Source organism: Gobio gobio (genome assembly GCF_949357685.1).
Source record: "Gobio gobio genome assembly, chromosome: 20".
Taxonomy (NCBI): Eukaryota; Metazoa; Chordata; class Actinopteri; order Cypriniformes; family Gobionidae; genus Gobio; species Gobio gobio.
Genome location: NC_137113.1, coordinates 46063295 through 46072358, shown reverse-complemented (window position 1 = coordinate 46072358; position 9064 = coordinate 46063295). Strand labels below are relative to the sequence as shown.

Sequence of the window (9064 nt, the reverse complement as noted above, 5' to 3'; positions counted from 1 at the left end):
ACACACGTAAAAAATTGCTGCGTTGAAGCGGAAAACAGGCATAGTTGCCAAGTCCGCGTATAACACGCGACTTTGGGCTTCTTTTTTTGGCAAGTCGCGTTAAGAAATCACGAGTCGCGGGTTGCGGTTTTTTGGGCTTATTTAAAAAATGTGGTTGCTTGTTAGGAAAATATAATAAGCAACTTCGTTTCTTTACATTTATGGTCGCTGTTTTGTCCAATACATTGACTGACACTGTCTTCTCACAGCTAATAGGCATTCAGTGCAACGATACAAGTGCTGTAATAATCCGTCCTCAAATATCCTGCTTCCTTCTCCCCTTCATTGAAGAAAAATTCAATGCAATTTGCAATTTGATGATTTTTGTAAAATCACATCTGTTTTTGCTTTTCACACTCTGAGAGGTTTCAGTTTCATATGTTGCTCATTTATTGATAAAAAAAATAATTAATTAAATAATATAATAATATTGGGCTTGTTTTGGGCTTGTTTTTGAAGCTGCGGTTGCTTATTTGTCTCGCGAGAGTTGGCAACACTGAAAACAGGGCGTGTTGAAGGTTGAAACGATTATAAGTCACGCGTTTCGTATAAAGAGATTTGGCCCCGGGCGCGTTCCTTATTATAGCCCTAGTCCAATGAGGTGCGAGGTCGAGGTCATGGCCATGACGCGTAGAAGACGAGCTTTAAACTTTTTTTTATGTTTTTTGCTGCTTTCCTTTTTCGTGATCAACAATGACAGGACACCGTCTTCAACTCAATCTCTGCATGGACGCGACGAACTTTTTGGACTCATTTTCAGGAGGCTGTCTTCGTCTTCATAACTCTGAGGCAAACTGCAGTCGCTATGAACCAGAGCATGGGTATGTAACGTTACGATTTAAAGAATATGCTTTTATTCAGCTGTATAAGGAAATGGATGCGTTAATAGATCCGAGCTTAAAACTGCACATTTTGTTTACACAGACTATCCTCGCCTCATAACGAAGCTGTGAGCTCTTATCTGCTTGGAGCGATTTCCGCGAGTCCAGATTTAACCGCTGATCATGACGACATTGTGTGTAAGTAACTTCTAATGTGTTTCTCATTCCTTGTTTAATTTTAACGTGACTGTTTTTATTAATACCAGTCTCATGTAATTGTTTTCCAGCTGCCTGTAAGACGTATTATGAATCGACACGCTGGAGCTTCAGATACAAACAACCTGAACTTAACGTTACATAGCAGGCGGAAACTGCGAAGTTTAGCTCGGAGTCGATCAAGAAGAAAAAGGGTAAGATTTATTATATTAGATCCGTTTTTTGTCAATGTGAGTATTTTTCAGGTTGCTTATTGTCTTTATGGATTGTATTACAGTTGCTGGAAGCGAGAGAGTGCTGGATGAGGATGAGGTGGACGTTTGGAAGTCCGCGACCATTGAACTCATGTTTGACGAGGAAGACGGCTTTGTTGACGGGGTGTCTGGATGGATTGTGCGGCCACCGCGCTCTCGCAGCCTGGAGCACGCCGAACTCTACATTACATTACGAGACATTACTGCTGCACTGTACATAGTTGTGTGTTTAACAATAAAGCTCTTTCTTTAAGTAAACCGCTGTGTTTTATAAATGAAGCCCTTTCTCTTGAATGAACAGCTGTATGCTTATAAATGAAGCCCCTTGTTTGAATAAACGGCACGGTCCGTATAATTTTCCCATATATTCCTTGATGGTATGAATACATCATAGCACAATAACATTAATATGAAACAAATTATTACAACATAAATTATATATTTATTATTATTATTGGGGTTTACATTTATAATGAGCCAGGGGGACCAATAATGATTGGTTTGCAGTGATCTGCCAACCAATCACGAGGGATTTTTCTTTTTTAAATGTAGTGGCTTCAGCCAATAGTGAGTGAGTAAATTCAAGTCTGGCCGTTGACTCTCTGGTTTCGCTGCTATTCATATGCAAATTAGAGGCGTCGCACCTCCGCGCGGTCTCTCAGCGGGGGGCTCTCCACCTACGTCATGGTTCGTTTACGACAATTTGTGGCACAGACAAACGCGACGTTCGCTGCCTCTAAATTGTCGAAAACTGCCGAAAATTAGGGAGATTTCCAGGAGTATACAGGCGTTTACGGGGTCGAAAATCCCACTTTTCATGCAGTGAAAGAGCTTGCGCGTGGCACGTCTTTTTCAAGACGGCTCGCCCGTGCATTTCCGGGTGCGATCGATCTCCGTTGCTGTCTATGGGCACATTTACTGCTCGACGTGTTTGGGCTTCAGCACGTTCGGGCAGTGTTCGGGCAGACTACGATCCACGTAGTCTATCGAGGCAGCCCTTGCGCCACTCAGGCAGCACGGGGTTCGCATCCTGAACTACCTCGACGACTGGCTCAAACTGGGTCACTCTCGAGAGCAGGTGTGCGAACACAGAGTCTAAGTGCTCCGGCACTTAGCCCGTCTGGGCCTTCGGGTTAACTGAGAGAAGAGCGACTCTGCCCCGTGCAGAGGATCTCTTTTCTCAGTATGGTTTCCGACTCGGTAGCCATGTGCGTGCTGCTTACCAGCAAGCGCGCACAGTCACTGCTGACTTGCCTTCGTTAATTCGAGAGCAAGAGTGCGGTCCACTGAAGTTATTTCAGAGGCTCCTGGGGCATATGACATCTGCAGCAGCGGTAACGCCGCTCGGATTGTTTCATATGAGACCGCTTCAGCTTTGGCTTTGCGATCGAGTCCCGAGATGGGCATGGCATTGGCATGGGTGGCCCTTAGGACGAGTTTCCAGGCATATTGTCGTATCGACGGTTGCCACTGCCACGGGTTGGGGTGCCATGTGCAATGGACAAGCAGCCGCGGGTTCCTGGACAGGACCCCAGCGCCTTCTGCATGTCAATTGCCTCAAGTTGCTGGCAGTACGGTTCGCCCTGCACCGCTTCCGGGCGTTACTGAAGGGTCAACATGTGCTTGTCCGGACAGACAACACGGCCGTAGTAGCGTACATCAACCACCAGGGCGGTCTATGCTCCCGCCGTATGTCTCAACTCGCCCGCCATCTCGTTCTATGGAGTCAGAAGCGCCTGAAGTCCCTTCGTGCTGTCCATATTCCGGGAGTCCTGAACCACGCAGCCGACGAGCTCTCGCGGTTTCAGCCTCTCCCGGGAGAATGGAGACTCCATCCCCAGACGGTCCAGCTGATTTGGGAACAGTTCGGGGACGCGCAGGTAGATCTGTTTGCCTCCCACGACTCTTCCCACTGCAGCCTGTTTTATTCTCTGACCGAGGGCACGCTCGGCACGAATGCACTGGCGCACAGCTGGCCGCAGGGCCTACGCAAATATGCGTTCCCCCCAGTGAGCCTACTCGCACAGCTCTTGTGCAAGATCAGGGAGGTCAAGGAGCAGGTCCTTCTGGTCGCCCCGTACTGGCACGGCCGGACCTGGTTCCCCAAACTCATACTACTTGCGACAGCCCCTCCCTGGCCTATTTCTCTGAGACCGGACCTCCTCACTCAGAGATGTTGCACCCTATGGCACCCGCGTCCCGATCTGTGGAACCTCCACGTGTGGCTCCTAGATGGGACGCGGCAGGTTTGAGTGGCCTGCCACCTACGGTGGTCGCCACCATCACTTCTGCTAGGGCAGAGCCCAAACTCGGCATGCCTACGCGTTGAAGTGGAGAAGACCCCAGGAAATGCCCGATCGGGTCTGTGCTCTCGTTTCTCCAAGAGGGGTTGGAGCGAAGGCTGTGTGGCCGCAATATCTGCCCACCACGATCTTTTGGAGAACATAAAGGTAAGTCAGCACGACCTGATCGTCAGGTTCCTGAGGGGAGCGAGGAGACTAAATCCTCCTCACTCTCCTCTCATACCCTCTTGGGACCTCTCAGTAGTTTTAAGTGCTCTGCAGAGGCCTCCCTTTGAGCCTTTACAGTCAGTGGATCTTAAATATTTGTCAATGAAGACAGCAATCCTGACTGCATTGGCCTCCGTCAAGAGAGTCGGGGACCTGCAGGCATTTTTCGGTTGACGAAGCGTGCCTGGAATTCGGGCCGGCCAACTCTCACGTGATCCTGAGACCCCGGCCTGGATATGTGCCCAAGGTTCCCACCACTCCGTTCAAAGACCAGGTGGTGAACCTGCAAGTGTTGCCCATGGAGGGGGCAGACCCAGCCTTGGCACTGCTCTGTCCAGTATGCGCTCTCCGTGCCTACGTAGACAGGACACAGTGTTTCAGGACCTCAGACCAGCTTTTTGTCTGTTATGGTGGAGAGCGGAAGGGAAGAGCTCTCTCAAAGCAAAGGCTGTCTCACTGGATAGTGGACACCATTGTTTTGGCTTACCAGCAGCAAGGTCGACCATGTCCCCTTGGGGTTCGGGCACTCCACTCGGAGTGTCGCCTCCTCTTGGGCTTTAGCGCATGGCGCCTCGCTTTTGGTTTCCTTCTCAGTATGGTATCCGACTCGGTAGCCATGTGCGTGCTGCTTAACAGCAAGCGCGCACAGTCACTGCTGACTTGCCTTCGTTAATTCGAGAGCAAGAGTGCGGTTCCACTGAAGTTATTTCAGAGGCTCCTGGGGCATATGGCATCTGCAGCAGCGGTAACGCCGCTCGGATTGTTTCATATGAGACCGCTTCAGCTTTGGCTTCGCGATCGAGTCCCGAGATGGGCATGGCATTCGGGCACGCTCTGGGTCCCAGTGACTCGGGCCTGCCTGCAGACCCTCACCCCGTGGCCGAACCTCTTTTCTACGGGCCGGTGGCCCTTAGGACGAGTTTCCAGGCATATTGTCGTATCGACGGTTGCCGCTGCCACGGGTTGGGGTGCTATGTGCAATGGACAAGCAGCCGCGGGCTCCTGGACAGGACCCCAGCGCCTTCTGCATGTCAATTGCCTCGAGTTGCTGGCAATACGGTTCGCCCTGCACCGCTTCCGGGCGTTGCTGAAGGGTCAACATGTGCTTGTCCGGACAGACAACACGGCCGTAGTAGCGTACATCAACCACCAGGGCGGTCTATGCTCCCGCCGTATGTCTCAACTCGCCTGCCATCTCGTTCTATGGAGTCAGAAGCGCCTGAAGTCCCTTCGTGCTGTCCATATTCCGGGAGTCCTGAACCACACAGCCGACGAGCTCTCGCGGTTTCAGCCTCTCCCGGGAGAATGGAGACTCCATCCCCAGACAGTCCAGCTGATTTGGGAACAGTTCGGGGACGCGCAGGTAGATCTGTTTGCCTCCTAAGACTCTTCCCACTGCAGCCTGTTTTATTCTCTGACCGAGGGCATGCTCGGCACGAATGCACTGGCGCACAGCTGGCCGCGGGGCCTACGCAAATATGCGTTCCCCCCAGTGAGCCTACTCGCACAGCTCTTGTGCAAGATCAGGGAGGTCAAGGAGCAGGTCCTTCTGGTCGCCCCGTACTGGCATGGCCGGACCTGGTTCACCGAACTCATACTACTTGCGACAGCCCCTCCCTGGCCTATTCCTCTGAGACCGGACCTCCTCACTGCACCCTCTGTGTTGCACCCTATGGCACCCGCGTCCCGATCTGTGGAACCTCCACGTGTGGCTCCTCGATAGGACGCGGCAGGTTTGAGTGGCCTGCCACCTACGGTGGTCGCCACCATCACTTCTGCTAGGGCAGAGCCCAAACTCAGCATGCCTACGCGTTGAAGTGGAGAAGACCCCTGGAAATGCCCGATCGGGTCTGTGCTCTCGTTTCTCCAAGAGGGGTTGGAGCGAAGGCTGTCTCTCTCCACCCTCAAAATTTATGTGGCCGCAATATCTGCCCACCACAATCTTTTGGAGAACATAAAGGTAAGTCAGCACGACCTGATCATCAGGTTCCTGAGGGGAGCGAGGAGACTAAATCCTCCTCACACCCTCTTGGGACCTCTCAGTAGTTTTAAGTGCTCTGCAGAGGCCTCCCTTTGAGCCTTTACAGTCAGTGGACCTTAAATATTTGTCAATGAAGACAGCGATCCTGACTGCATTGGCCTCCGTCAAGAGAGTCGGGGACCTGCAGGCATTTTTCGGTTGACGAAGCGTGCCTGGAATTCGGGCCGGTCAACTCTCACGTGATCCTGAGACCCTGGCCTGGATATGTGCCCAAGGTTCCCACCACTCCGTTCAAAGACCAGGTGGTGAACCTGCAAGTTCGCTTGCTCGCCATTCCACTCCTCGGACTGGATACGTGCGATATCTTCCTCAGGTGAGCTCCCTAAGAGCCCTGAGTCCCTCCAGCACTGCTTACGCCGATACCTGTGTGTCTGCCCTCTAGCGAGCCCAGACCCTTGTGTCAGGCCAGGTGCCCCGTGTGCATGGTTCCCCTCCGGCGACCCCCACACGTGTATATCCACCGTAAGCCTCCGCAGTGAGCAGGTATCTTTCCCTTGGCAAGTCCCTGCCACCCCTATGGTTAAAAATCCACCTTCGGCTGGTACCCTAGAGTTTTCCCATATGCAGCCCTTAGCGGGTCATATGTGTACTCTAACGTCCTCCCTACGGGTAGGCATCTTGGCATTTCCTCACTGGAATATGCATCCCAGTGTACCTTGGTTTTCCTGTGATAAGTGGGAGTCCTTCGTCCGTACTAGTCTTACGACAGGGTACTCACACTTACGCAGGGCACTGGAAGACAGCTGAGTGGCGGGATTATATTGGGACTAGGGATGCACTGAAATGAAAATTCTTGGCCGAAACCGAAAACCGAAAAAGAGGAAACAAAGGCCGAAAACCGAAACCCAAAACACCGAAAGAAATTATGCCAATTATTAGTACCATTGCATCTATGACTATGACTGTGTACTAACTTTACTAAAATCAAGGCATTGCAATTGCATAAATTAATATTAAAGTTTCAAAGAATAAATCAATTACAAATTATGCCAATATTTATTTAGCACATTGCAACAATGCACAGTATAAAATAAAATTCTAACTAAAATGTTTAACTTGACCCCACTCATTTGTACATTAAATAATAATGTACAGGCCTACAGAAAGGTTTTAAAATTAAATGTTCTCTCATAAAAACTAAGTGCATTTAGGTCTAGTGCATTTACATGTTTTCTCTGTAGGACTACAAGAAAGTGCATTCAGAACAAGTGCAACTGCTTAAAGATACAACTACTTTCTCTGTAGGCCTTCAACATAATAGTGTATCAAAGCAAAGACTGCCATAGCCCATATGTTAACTGTAGAATAGGGATAGCGGTACACAAAACTGACGGTTCGGTACGGGTTCGGTACAGCAGTTTTACAAAATGGCTTTTTATTTATTTGTATTGGTTTACTGAAAAACAAAAGTATCTGTCCTTAAATAAATTATATTATAACTAAATGTTTATTGAAGATATTGCTGTAAACTATATAGGGAGCCCTTACTTGCACATTAATATTAAAGGTTAACAACAGAGCCCAAACTATTAGCCTAAATTCAGTTGCTATTTATTTTTAGGTCTAATAATCAACACTCAAATAACATAGTACGCAAACATGTAAACTTCACATAAGGCAGTATTTGCAATAACTTCTAAATCTAATTATAAAATATTTTTTTATCCAATTCGTTGTTGAAATATGATCATTTGTGTCTGTCATTTTCATGACAGGTTTATTTAAACATACATGAAATAATCAAGATATCATTAACAGGTTAAGTAGAATATAATGAATATAACGGCTAATATAGGTAATATATTTAGTGAAAGAGTTGATTTCTCAAGTGAACTAACAGCTGTGGAAACTGAATGACTGCCTGAGGTAAATGTGATGCTAACTTACATGACTGTTTAGTTTAGCCTCAGTTATTGAGGTCTTTCCGCCGTTGAAACACTGACTGAGCGATTACACCACATATGCTACGTGACCGTAAGTTGTGTCCTCAATGTTCATTCATGTTTATTATTAAGGAAAAGATAATCGATCGCGCTCACAGATGATCGCGTTAACGCGCGCGCGCGCTGCGGCTTGAACTGTGATGTGATCAGTGATGCCACATTAAAGAGCGTCAAAACGGCATTTATCGTTTGAATTTCGTGATACATGTTGATCGATGTTGGTGCGGGAACTCGGATTTAAGTGTGTTCCGTGTGTTCCTAATTAGGACACCCATTCACACCAAAACTGACTGGAAAGCCGCTCGTCTCGAAGAGGCTGACAGAGTCTCAGAAGGCTTGTGAGGAGGGAAGGGATTATATTGGGACCCCCATTCGTTAGTCACTAACGTTACATCGTAGTGACTGAACGAAAGGGAACGTCTCGGTTACGGATGTAACCCTCGTTCCCTGAGGAGGAAACGGAGACGTAACATCCCGTTGCCACATCAGCTGTGCTACCTGGAACGCAGGAGTTCAGTCTTGGCTCCTCAGCAGGTAACATAATGCTATATTGCCACGTACTCCTTTTATACTCACGCGGTGAGGCGGAGTTACGTATGCAAATTCCGCATGCCCCATGGCATTGGCACGCCATTGGGCGTTTTCTAAATGCTCGAAGATGATAGGCTTCTAAGCGAAACCCCCATTCGTTAGTCACTAACATTACGTCTCCGTTCCCTCCTCAGGAACCGAGACGTTCTGTCAGGTTGGGTTTGGACTTCGGGCTTTGGTTCAAGTCTTGAGCTCAAGGTCCTATCCAATACAAAGATCATATGAACATGTCAACTCATGAATGTTTTTTTACAGCTGCTTAACAGCAGAACTGAATTCTGTTTGCTTCACTGATTCTGTTATTTTCCTGTTTACTACCATGAAGCTGCTTTGAAACAATCTGTATTGTATAAAGCGCTATATAAATGACGGTGCCTTGACTTGATTTAACTATAACAAGAACATTACAATGGATTCACTGAACAAACTTAAATCTAAATCAAAGATCCATGATAATAATCCTACTCTGTCTGTTACACTTCCTCACACCTGAAATCACTGATCGATGGAATCTCCTGAACTTCTCCAGTCTACAGTAGATCATTTCTAAGCCATTCATGCTGAAGCAACTGCTCTAACGTGGGCCGTTTAGTGGGATCCAGGGTTAGGCACTGGCTAATCAGATCCCTGCATTCTATACACATTTTAA

General features: G+C 48.3%; 1 long non-coding RNA gene across 1 annotated transcript; it reads left to right on the top strand.

Moving 5' to 3' along the window:
• The first annotated feature begins 633 nt into the window (after window positions 1–633).
• Window positions 634–1585, top strand: LOC307116950. The gene is made up of 4 exons (XR_013815349.1): window positions 634–860; window positions 964–1058; window positions 1148–1270; window positions 1354–1585. It is a non-coding gene; the product is annotated as an uncharacterized lncRNA (long non-coding RNA).
• The last annotated feature ends 7479 nt before the right edge of the window (window positions 1586–9064 follow it).